Here is a 13128-nt window from a genome sequence, read left to right as displayed (position 1 = left end):
ATTTGTTAACAAAACTGAATTATCGCTAAAAAACGATTTATGCATGTCAGTCAAATAGAGTTATGAAAATAATTACGATATTGATGCTAATTTTTATAGATAGAATACTTTCTATATATAGAGATTTAAATTATAAATTATTATTGTAGATAAATGATATGAATGATGTTGATGAACGGTATTAAATTTATAAAATTACGATGAATTTTAAATTAATTTTGTTTGAGTAAATTGTTTTAAATATTCTTCCTTCATATATATTTCCGTAAATAATAAAAATCTATTGCAGATTATAATGAATAAAGAAAAATTTTCTGAAATTATACAATATTTTTTGGAAGTACATAATATAAATTTCTGTTTTGTTTTAAAAGATAAGATTAAAAGAAATTATTATTTATATTATTTTTTTGTGGCAAAATAAAGAGTTGTTTACACTACTTCAATCGAAGCGTAACCTTCTCTCAATCACATCTGCCCTTTCCAATCGTTTTTATGAACTCAATAACCAGCTGCAAACACCTGGTTTAACTACAGAACTCTACATGTTATTACAGTTACTTGCGGATGGAAGGCAGAAATGAGTGATAAATTATGATGAATAATATCAAGTATTTCCTTCATTTCTTTATTAATTTATTGTAACAAAGAATAGTAAAAGTAACCTCTAAACTTAAATTAACAATTAATTAAATGAAATATATAGAATAAACTTATAGACAGAACGCGCGCATTGAATGTTCTATAATTAATAAAAGTTATTTAACTGTGGTTCGCGAATTTTATCTTTAGCTGTAAATAAAGATTTCTAACATTTGATTTCATTCTGCTAAGCATATTTTCGTGAACATGCTTTTTTGGCACTGTTATGTATGAAGTCAAAATATTGCACGTCAAGTTGTACACCCAAAATAGCGGGTAGGCAACTTATGACTTTTTGTATATAGAGAAACAAGAACACTTCGTTGGTCATTACATCATAGCTAATGCTGTGGTATTATATTTATTTTCAGTACTTTTATAGGAAAAATCTTGTAGACTAATGAAATTTGTAATAAACTTGTATGTAGTTTGATGCATGTGTACACAGAGAAAGAAATTTTGATAAAACTACAGCACTGTGTAATACTGACAATTCTGGTATTAAAAAAAAAACTTAATTCTAATGAAATCAAATTATACCATATTTAAGTCATTAATTTCGTAAATTTTCCGTTCATATGACAACAGTTTTCCGGAAATTCTGGTTTTCAATATACAGTCCATATTACCGCACATTTAGTAAAAAACCTCTGTTACCAAATTTTATTACAAATTATCAAACCATATTTATTGTTCATTGTACCAAAATCATTACCTAAGTGCTTCGGTAAAAATTACCAAGCTTTTTGGAGTTCTCATGGAGCCAGAAACACGGTAAATTTTACCATATTCTGGTAGTTTTGATACTTTTTTTCTCAGTGTATATTCATTAAACGAATTAAAATTTTCGCTTAATTTTTGAATGAAAAAAAAAAACTCTCTGAATTAATGAAACTTGTTAAATAAACCCGTATGTAGGCTCAGTGCCTGCGTGGAATATTTCAACAACAAATTAGACCACAAAGAAATTTTTTTTATTTCCACTTTAGGAGTGGTGGGAAAATTATGATTATAATGAATACCGTTTTCAGGAAAAGTCGGTGTCTTTTGAAGTTGTTGGTAGCGTATCATGGCGATCTGCACGAACGTTTGACGGCATCCCGTCCGTGCCTAGCCGTTCGATTCGCGAATTGTCTTTATTTCTTTCTTTTCCTTAGCGGCTTATGCTAATGAAAGCTCAACAGAGGGCGCTACCATTAAATTCAATTGCTTTTTCTTCTCTCTATTCTACACTATTTCTTTCTTTCTTTTTTCTAAAATATTTTTTTATACGGTTAGTTATTAGGTGACATGTCCCTATTTAAAAAGTGAAGCTTTAGTTTTAAAAATCTTTCATGCGTAAAGGAAACGTGTATCCGCTATAGATTATTATATTCATTCGTTATCCGAGACAGGTATAGTTTTGATATTTTTATTCTTTACCCTCCTCCACGCAAGTTTAGTTACGGCACGTTCTGCTTACTAGATATGCGCTATTTTGTAGTAAATAAGTTATTTTATTAAATAGGTAACAAAAAAGTTCTTTTTACTTTTTTTTTAGAATATACATTTGAAAATATTACAATTGATGATTTTATACGTGTAAGCCAAGGGATGCAAGTGATTATCGTGTTTTAAAAGATAAACTCTTCCTTCTAGAAATATGCTTCATTTGCTACCTTCGTGTTAACTGAAAATTTTTAAGCCCCAAAACTTTTACGTGGATATTACAACATTTTACGTGGGTAAAACTACATCGATAAAAAAATTCTGTAAAATTACCGTACTGTATAATAATGTCATTTCTGAAAAAAAAACAAAAAATCATGATTTTGGTTAATAAAACCAAAATATATGGTATTTAAACCATTCATTTAATAATTTTTCCATTCCCATGGCAACAGTTTACCGGAAATTCCAGGTTTCAAAAGTATAGTTCTTATTATACCACACATTTAGTAAAAAATACAGAATCGAAAAGTAAATTTAACCGAATAAATGGCTTTTATGCCATTCTCTAAGGTATGTTAAAATCACCATATGTTAGCACATTTACCAATTCTTTTAAGACTATATTTAATTGTTAATTTCACCAAAATAATTACCTAAGTGCTTCAGTAAATATTACCGAGATTATTGGCGTTTCCATGAAAACAGAAAGACAGTAAATTTTACCATATTCTGGTAGTTTTGATCATATTTTTTTCTAAGTGTAAAAATCGCCGAAGTATTTAGGTTTGAGAAAATTCGAAAGAGAAAAATTTTATTTTGTAAAATCTCAGGTTTGTGTCTTTCCCTAAAGAGCCTAAAATCATTATGAAACATTTTAAAAGTTTTTTTTTCTTTATGAGTTTCAAAGTTAAAATTTTTTTTGTATGAAAGAGAGGATGGTATTTAAAACGAATTTTCTAGTATATTTATATATACCATATTCTATCACAATATTCAACTCAATATACGATATTCTATTATGGCATTTTTTTTTTGATTGAGTAAATTGGTTTAATTACACTGTAAAATATTCTGAAGCATTTTATTCTGCAGCATCGATATTTAATAAGTATTGCTGGGAAAATAACAAATTTGCAAGCCTGTTTAAAAATCCTCTGCCTACTTTCTTCTATATTTTAAAAATTTTTTTTTATTACAACACTTTTTTTTCTTCTAATACAAGATTTCAATTTAGATATTAAGTTATACCAAAAAGTTTTCGCAATTTTCCTTTTTAATCGATATTATTTAGAAATATATTTATTATCTTATAAAAAAAAAAGTGATTTTTTTCTTTCTCGGCGACACATTTCAAATTGCTTTCTAACAATAGAAAGGGGATAAACGAAGAATCTAAAGCAATATATGCGATGTTACTAATTTTTCTGACTATTTACTCTTATTATAACTTTCAAAATAATTTTTAACAAAATAAAAACATCAAGACACTGATTTTTATAATATAAATCGTTAAACACCAGTAGTGTGTAAGTTAGTTAAAATTTGGAGGCAAACTATAATATATTTCTCAGAGAAAAGGTAAATGTAAATTTTGTCTATATTTTTACAATGATAAACGACATCTATAAGTCTGGCAATTATTTCAAATTTTGTAGAAAAAAAAATTAGTCTATTATTACATTCGTAATTCCTCATCCATCACAAAGAGACTTTTTGTATTAACTATTTACGAAAAAAAAGAAAAAAAAAACTACTCGTGTTTTAAAAATAATTTAAAGTTTAAATAATAAAATTTTTATCTGTGCAATAAATTTATTTTATAAATAAAGTGCATTAGGAATCCTTTTAATGTTAATAAATAAAATAATCCTTATCAATACACTTTACGGAATATAAAGCAATTCTATAGAAGTCTGGAAGTTGCGCAAGTTTAATTAAGATATCTCTAATTACAAGACGAACATAAGATTTGTCTGAACACAAAAAAAGGCAGACTTGAAAGGAAAAAAAAGAAAAGAAAAAAAAAGCGGCGAACAGCACAGAATTAACGCAAACAGACGCACGACAAGATGTTTGCACTGTAAGCCATTCCTTCACATCTTGGAAAGATTTCAAAAGGATGAAAGGATGTTTGGAGCACTGTATGGGGATGCAAACTATCTAACGTCAGTCCTGTTGTCGTGACACGCGCCACGGTGGAATAATACTTACATCGCGTGACAAATTTCTTCCACCTTCCCTTGCGTGTTCTGATTGCGAAACTTCTCCTCACGCACCTCCCCCTTCAATCGCTTCATAAGCACCTATATTGAGATATGCTTATGACTTCAAGAACTGTTTTCTTTCTCTCTTTCTTTAGTACATAAATAAAAGTACCGTATATATTTCAACATATGCATTATTCAATACATATCAATGTTATTAAGAAAAAACTAACTCAGCTAATTAAAGAGGAAACTAAGTATATTGTTCGAATTAATAACCGTTTATCTTTTTTATCATCTTGTTATTAATTTAAATATGGCGCAAAAAAAAATATTAGAAGATACGAAGCACATTTTCTGTAAATACCTCAGAAAAGAAAGGAACCAATATGTATCGGAACCAAACTGTTAGCACATTAAGTGTCCCTGTTTAAATAAATAACACATTTATCTATCGCTTCGTTATTAAATTCAATATGGTAAGCAAAATAGGAACAGCTTAATGAAATGAATTCCATTACATGTTTTCCTTATTTGCACTGCGACTGACCATTTTCTTTCTGTCGTGATGAGTTTATTAAAAATATAACAGCTGGTACTTTTGCTGAGAGCAATTAGCAGCAAATTTGATTTAAACAGCTTAATTAAAGAGGAAACTAACCGTATTGCTCAAATTAATAACCATTCATCTATTACATATTTTTTGTTATTAATTTAAATATGGTGGAAAAATATTCGAAGACATGAAGCAAGTTTTGTGCAAATACCATAGAATAGAAAGGAACCAATATGTATCAGAACCAAACTGTTAGTACATTAAGTGTCCCGGTACATATGAAGAACCATTTGTCTATCGTATTGCTTTGTTATTAAATAAAAATATGGTAGATAAATTGTTCGTAGACATGGAGCAAATACCATAGAACAGAAAGAAACCAACGTATATCGGAATCAAACTATTAATGTATTAAGTGCCCCACGAAGAAACAAATATTGACAGAAAAGAGATCATTTCGTTATAAATACCATATAGAAAGTAAACAGCTTGTATAATTAACCTGAAAACAAAGTGCTGCTCATTTCTACAGAAAGTAGCTATTTTCACTTTATTGAGATAAGTTTATAAAAAGTATAACAGGCTGTTCTTTTATGCTAAAAGCAATAAATTTGATCTAAACAGCTTAATGAAATGAACTACTTAACATCGGAGAAAACCTATTTTATTTGGCAATATAGTGTTTTTAGTGTGATTATAATATAATAATATTTAATGAACAAAAATATGTAATGTTACTCGAATCGAAGGAATTAAGTTTAAAAAATTTAATCCGGGAAACGTAAATTTTGAATAAAAAAATAGATTTGTTAATGCTTTTCTTTAAATATAAAACTAATGACAAAATATAATTTCAGGTACTTCCAGGTGCACCTTAATAAGTTACTTCACATCTGTTCCACAATCTCAGAGCCCTAATGCTGCAGTAGATTTTTTTTTCTCAACTCCCCACCCCATGCAGTCTTTCTTCCGCTATTAAGCTTTTCTTATTACCATACTTATAAACAACAAGGAACAGTTTTTGTAACTTCATAATTAAACATTGAAAAATTAGTTCTGAAAACAAACAAACATTGTTGTTAGTGTTGATATTTTTAACAAACTACTGGAAATTTTGAGGAAACTAAATGATAGATCAACATTGTAATCTTGAAACTTGGGGACAATGGTGAAAAACATTGTCAGTGGAAAAAAATATCTATTCATTTGTCGCTAGAGCTGTTGAAGTGGATTGCTAACATCAACGAAATGGTGACATTAGTTGCAAAAGAAAGAATTTTCAATGTTGTCCTTGAGAATCTATGAAGCAATGCCCGTGATGCTTTGATTGAATCAACATACTTAGAGATTTCGAAACATTCACAATAAGCGACCCGGTTTAGAAGATTTTGACTAACTTTCCTCATAACATTTTGCGAACTGTTTCCTTTTTTAACGTAGCAGCAATTTTTAAACAAAGAAAAATTTGCTATGCAACATTGCTCGATTTTAAATAATGATCATTTTTGTCTTAGAAAACACTTTAGGATTATAACATTTAGAATTAGTTTTAAATTAGTGCGTTATTAGTGTCTTAACTATCTTTTCATGAAATTTTTCTTTAAATAGTTAGAGAAGATGAGTTCAATCAACTTCCTGCTTAGTATTTTTATTCAAATTAAGATGATTAAAATTGCCTGTGAATTATTTTTTATTAATTATATTTTAAACCATTAATAAGACATTTATGAAACTTGCTTGCTTTTTTTCACTTCCTTATTTCAAGACTTAAATATAAAAAAATTGCAAAACTAAATGTGAAATTAAATTATTTTTTTGTTATATTTCTGATTTTGCATTACATTTTTTTAAAATTAAATAAAGGCGTAATAAGTAATTTTTAAAGTTTTTATAATTTTTGGTGTTTAAACTATTTATAATAAATTATCATTTTATTTAAAAAGAAAATATACAGGATTGAAAACAAGTTGTATAATTTTTTTGTCAAAAATTTCCAATGGGTAATATTTATTTAATTTTGAGCTTTAGCCAGTAACCTCCTCCTGAGCTTTAAAAAAGAATAATAAAAAAGAAAAACTATTATTTATAAGGGTTTTTTTTTTCTCAGAGCGAATTTTTTTTTTAATAATGAAACACTTAGTTTAAGATTGGAAGATAAGCAAAAAATAATTATACTAAAAAAAATGAAAGCTCCGTTATTTTGTTGCCGTACAAGCTCAGATGGTGGGTTGTATTTGCAGGTGGTGCTGATGCATAGTCGCGCGGAGGGACTGCGTGCCTACCGTGCTTGCACGCACGCGTTTAAAAGCGTCTTAATTTGCCGCTGTTGCAGCTGGCGTAGCTGCACGTAACACGCGCCGTCTTCCATCTGAAATATCTTCCCTTTTCATTTCTAGTGAATGAATAAAAATAAAAAAAGTGAAATTGTAAGAATGAGTGAAACGAGTGCACCGTAACTTAAAGAGAAACTTTACAAGCAATAAAAAATAGCTAATTAAAATTTTCGAAATAATGATTTCATTTAGATGATTTAACTTACAGCGTTTTTAAAATTTTAAACTACCTTTCATAGACGATATCGTAACTTTTAAAAATTTTTATTTACGAAATACACCTTTATGAAATAGTCAAAAATAAGTTAGATTTGAATTACGTTATAGATAAGTTGAGCTTACATCTTTTAAAAATATTACTTTAAAAGTTAATGACTTTAAAAATTAAATAAATTTTCGATATTTCGAACTCGTAATTTCATCACTATCTTGTTATTTATGTAATGGTGCTATAAATGCTTAACAAGGGAAGATTTATTTTAATATATATATATATATAATGATTATTTTAATATATATATTATTTTAAAAACGTGAATTTATTTCTTCATTTATTTTCTTTTATATATCAACTAAAATATACTAATTTTTTTTAAAAATATGCGGAGGTTTTAAAAATATATAAATATGAATAAACATAAAATATATATTCTTCGGATATTAAAATAAAATAAATCTAGTTTAATAACATCTAAGCGGAGTAATAAGAAACTGATCCCAAAATCACAAAAAAAAAAAAAACGGTGTTAGTTCAAGCGAATGAAGATATTTGCCGTATTTATACGGCTTCATTCAGTGATCGATCGGGAAGCCTCATATATCTCTAATCTTTATCCTACTCTTTTTAGCATTAGAATGTATTCTCATATATAGCGCTCCCCCCACAAAAAATATAATACAGAATGCTAGTTTATTTAGTCATTTAATTACTGGACATAAATCCCAGATTGTTAATTTAGCTAGAAATTGCACGTTGACTTTAAACTGAACCTGAACCCGAACCCCTGTAAGCGGAGTTTCGCTGCCGCCGGCCTTTCTGTGCAGGGAATAAACTTTTACGTTACAGAGACGCCTCAGTTGAAGTTCTCCGGAAGGCTCTTAGTCGTGATCTTTTAGCACTTAAATCGGGGAATGAACGAAAATATCGCAATTTCGTGATTTTTTCTCCTCCAGGAAATGTGAATTTTGATGGCGAAAAAAAATCGAACTTTTCATATTTCCGGAAAGAGGTTTTAAAATATTGGTAACAGTAAAAATAACTTAATAAATTTAAATAAAAAATAATTTAAAAAAAAAATTTTGTTCATGAGATAAATATTTTCTACTTTCTCTCTTTTAATTCAATTTAAATTAATTCAATTGAAACAAATTAAAACACTGATATTCCTCATTACGGTGTATATTTTTAATGAGGGTGGGTATATATTATATTTTCTCATTTATTTGATGAGAAACACAACTACATTTGTTTTTTAATAGTTGTATTGCTTTATTATTCTATGAATTTATAAATAAATTATACTAAAGTGATTTACAAATCCTTCCTATCGAAAATGTGACTAGCTAGTATTTATCTTTCATATGCTGTGCCGTCTCCTCGATTAAGAAATAAAATACCGATCTGTTTTCCAAAAATTTATAAAGATTTTAATTATCCTGATTGTATTTTCAATCCAAATGTTTACAATTGGCTGAATATGCAAGCATTTGACTGTGAAAATTGAAAAAAAAAAAATAAATAAATAAAAAGGTGGAGAAAAAACTCTTAACTTATATTAATTAATGACTCACCAAAACAAATGGAAACAAGCAATAAAATAATGAGTCATATGAAGAAAGCTAATGAAAATATTAAGATAGTTTGACAGTTTCCCATTTAATATGGCGTCTGCGGTTGTATCAAACTAATCATTTAGCTGTTCCGTCTCAAATGTCTTTACAGTATCTCCTTTCCCCAAAGTTTTTCTAAAATACATGTGGTTAAGTGTAGGAAGGATTAAACATACTCTGAAAAACTGCTAATGGCGCATCTCCAAAGGGCGCACAACGGGAGTAGACGGGCGCGCGCTCTGGTAGAGCGTGACGCGAGCGGAAACAGGGATGGCTGTCCCCAATATGGCTTCCTCCGCGCACAGGAAAAGAAACCCCTCCGCCCCCTGAACATATTATGCACCTTTCTCTCCCTCCCTCCAAAATCTATGTCACGTCTCACCGCTAAGGTCAAGGTCTTTTATTAAAGAACATTACAGATTTTCTGGAGAAATTATTTCAAGATCTCTCTCTCTCCGTGGTAAATCGGGATGCAAGAAAGGGGTGCATGAAAGAAAATCTAACCGCTTCCTTTGGTACACACCGCTGCATGCCACATTTTTCACACTTGATTAAAGCTAGGTGTGAGTGTTGGAATGTTGTGCCATGACAATAGAGATATGCACGTGCTCTGAAATATCATAAGACCAAAACAATCGATTGATGACAGTGACAGGTGATGCGGAATTCTTAGTGGAAAACGTTAGGACTTTGAACAAGTCTAACATCTAAGTGCGACAAATAAATTCGAGTTCATTGAATGCTTTAAAATAATAATAATAATAAAAAATAAATAAATCTGGCATGTGTTAAGTTCTGTTATTATGTGGGGATATTACTTCTAAGTTTAGTGAAACACTTTTTTTATAAAAAAAAATAATAATCTTTGAGAAAGAACCTTAAATTAAATAAGATGCATGTATACTATCTCTATGTTGCTTCATTTGCAATAAGTAATAATGGATAATAATTTCGAATGAATATTTGTAAATCTGAATTGTGACTTGCTCGTTATTTTCTATAAAAATATAAGTAACTAAATAGCCACTCATGGTCTACAGTACATAATAGCTGACAAAATTAAATATAACATAGATTTAATTATTATTGTTATTTTCTTTCTATTTCCGAGTACCATATAAACTTCAAAACTAGCGAATGTGCTCGAAGTTAAATGTTTGACAGTATTTCATTAGATTTAGTAAATTTCTAGGTTTAATTTACTTTATATTCGAATAGGTAAATAAAATTATAGCGAGAAAAATATATATTATCGGGTTAATAAAAACTAATGTTTGTAAAAATTCTTAAATAATACCACTTTTCTTAAATTGAAAAGGATTTGTATTTTTTCCCTGAATGATTATAAAGTGTGTTTGCAACTTCTGAAGTATTCAACACAGATGTTAACAATTAAAGCCATCACATTCAAAACCTAAAAGAAATGTCATTAATTCAGGCCTTTATTTTTTAAAAAAGCAGCGTGAAAAATAGATGAACAAATGATCAAAAACACACGTAGGTAGAAATTTTTTAAGATAGAACATAGATGAACATAGAACGTAGATGAAACATCATTCCTTAATTTAATAAATTTCTTTTTAAATTTAATAAGAACTTTGAGCATGGCGGAATATATAAAACAACAACAAAAAAAATCCAGATATATAAAGAAGAAAAAGAAATAAAAGCAACAATCTTTTCCCCCCTCAGTGCAAGCAAACCATACACCTTTCATCGCGAGACAGTCACAGAATTGTATCTCTTTCTCCCAAATTCGATACCTAGAAAATGCCGATAAAAGAACAGAAGACCAGGAGCAGCCGTGAGAGGGGCTTGAGGAGGGAGCAAGATCCTTTCTTGGGTATCGAATGACAATGAGAGCGATGGAATACGTGTGTATGCGCGCCAGATGTTGAGTGTAGACGCGTGTCCGGCGCACGCGGCCATCTGCTCGCACGAGACCTCCTGCTTCTATCATCTTAGTTTGTCACACTATTTACTCGCTACCTTACTTTTTTTTTTCTTCATCTTCTTTCAAGGGAATATCTACTGACGATGGGTGCCTTTCAAGAACCTCCCCCTTTTCAATTTTTATTTCTTTTCTGTATCTTGTTTTTTTCTTTTCTTCTTTTTTTTAGATTTTCTTTTTCGCCTTCGTTATTAGCATGTTTTCAGAGTACTTGACGGTGATGCCCCGTGAGTTTTATAGCTTATTGACGGGTTATAAAGTTGGTTATCTTGTGCTGAAAATGTATTTTTATGACTAAACAAGAATGTTCGATTGAAGAGTGTTTTTAGTTCTCGAAGTACTTTGACGGGAAAGTAAAACAGAAATTACCCATAAAGTATCCGGTGACTCTTCAATGAAAAAATATTTCTATTTAATAACTTCAAAAGGAAAAGAAAAATTGTTAATTGACCAGTATTTAATAAATTGCGAATCTTTGGAAACAGCAATGAGGAAAATACTAAATTTTAAAAAATATTTCCCAAATTAAAGGGGGGAGGAAAGAATTAAAGGAATATTAAAATATTTCAGTAGCATATTGTTTCAAAATTTTGTTAATTTTATAGAATATTAGTCACCAAAGTTTTTTGCACTTCACTGTAAAAATATTTTTTTTAAAGATCATAGTCAGCTCATCCAGAAACTGTATAGTTTTACTAAATATATATTTTACCAATTCAAAAATACATTAGATTCAATGCATAATATGGATTTGAGTTATAAGGATATGGTTTTTGAATAAAAATAAATAAATGAATGCGCAGGAAATCAAAGTAATATTTAAAAAAATATGTATCTCATGGTAAAAAAAAATTATTAAAATTAACAGCTGAAATATACATTATAAGTCATATAAAATACTACCTATATTTTATTAAAACTTATACTACTTATATTTTATTAAATTTAATAATTTGTCAAAAATATATAATTAAAATCATGAAAAAAAATTTAAATGAAGAGAAAATTAATAATAAAAATAAATAAATAACGATAGGTATGGAATGTCTTATCAGCTAATATCCAATATATCAATAAGTCTTTCGGAATCCGCATTAATAACGCTAAATTGAATGCAAACTTATGAATTATTATCTTAGTATTTTTACCTCTCAACATATTTTTCATTAAGTTAATGTTTTATTATGTTAAAAACTGATAATAACGTAAAACATAAAATTACTGAAAATGAAAGAAGGAAAATAATATTATTTAATAAATGATATGACTATTCACTCACTTGATTCATTGCGATTATATTCGTAAACTACCTTGTAAAAATAATAAGAACTTCGACTGTTTGCAAATTGAACCACAAACATAAAACATAAAAACTTCCCTCTCCATTTATCGTACATTAGGGCTGGATTAAGACTGAAACTACGGTAGATTGTTGGCATACAATCAATTTATTCCAGACGATCAAAAATTTGTTCCGTATAGTTATAGCACGCGTGCTTCGGAATTTAATTAAAAAGTTAATGTTTGAAAGGTAAGCTCGTCAACTACTTGATGATGAGTCCAGTTTCCAAGCTTCAGCGATCATTCCGGTCATTCCTCCGCATAAAAAAACCGACCACCGAATTACCCCCTTTTTTTTTTTACTTTTCCCTTTTCTTTCTATGTGCACGAGGAAAAACTCGCCCTGAACAATAGATGACCTCCCCCATCCATCGCCACAAATGCTTTCTTTTAGTTATGCGGCTAGCTTTTCCGCGTCCGCCTTTAATGTGCAGCACAAAATACGCATTTATTTTCCTATTAAACGCTTTTTAGATGTTTTAATGAATTGGTTTTTGGAATAGAATTATTTGAATTGCATTTTTCATTACACCAAAATCTACCGTTATTCACTACCTATTTGTTTCATACAACTAAAAATTTGATTTACTACTGTCTAATTTTATTCAAATTAGATGTTTAAAGAATCAAAAAAATCGAGTATTTGCTAAATTAACAAATTTGCAAAATATACCTGTTTTTCAAAAAAATAGTAGACTTTAAAAAAAAAAAAAAAATTCTTTAACAATTTATTGTTTGTAACAGAAGCCAAAAGCCGCTGAAAACTTGGAAAATAAAAATCTTTTAAACAAAAATCATTTAAATCATAATGATAAGTATGCATTATATATATATATATAT

At 28.9% G+C, this 13128-nt stretch overlaps 1 protein-coding gene across 5 annotated transcripts in view; it reads right to left on the bottom strand.

The window, feature by feature from the left end:
• The window catches only part of LOC107448055 (pro-epidermal growth factor), a 127109-nt gene that overhangs the window by 14952 nt on the left and 99029 nt on the right, over window positions 1-13128 (bottom strand). The window lies entirely within an intron of this gene.

The sequence above is a fragment of the Parasteatoda tepidariorum genome, chromosome 10 (genome assembly GCF_043381705.1).
Source record: "Parasteatoda tepidariorum isolate YZ-2023 chromosome 10, CAS_Ptep_4.0, whole genome shotgun sequence".
NCBI classification, from domain to species: Eukaryota; Metazoa; Arthropoda; class Arachnida; order Araneae; family Theridiidae; genus Parasteatoda; species Parasteatoda tepidariorum.
Note: the sequence above shows the minus strand (reverse complement) of the source record. Positions and strands in the feature narration are given on the sequence as shown.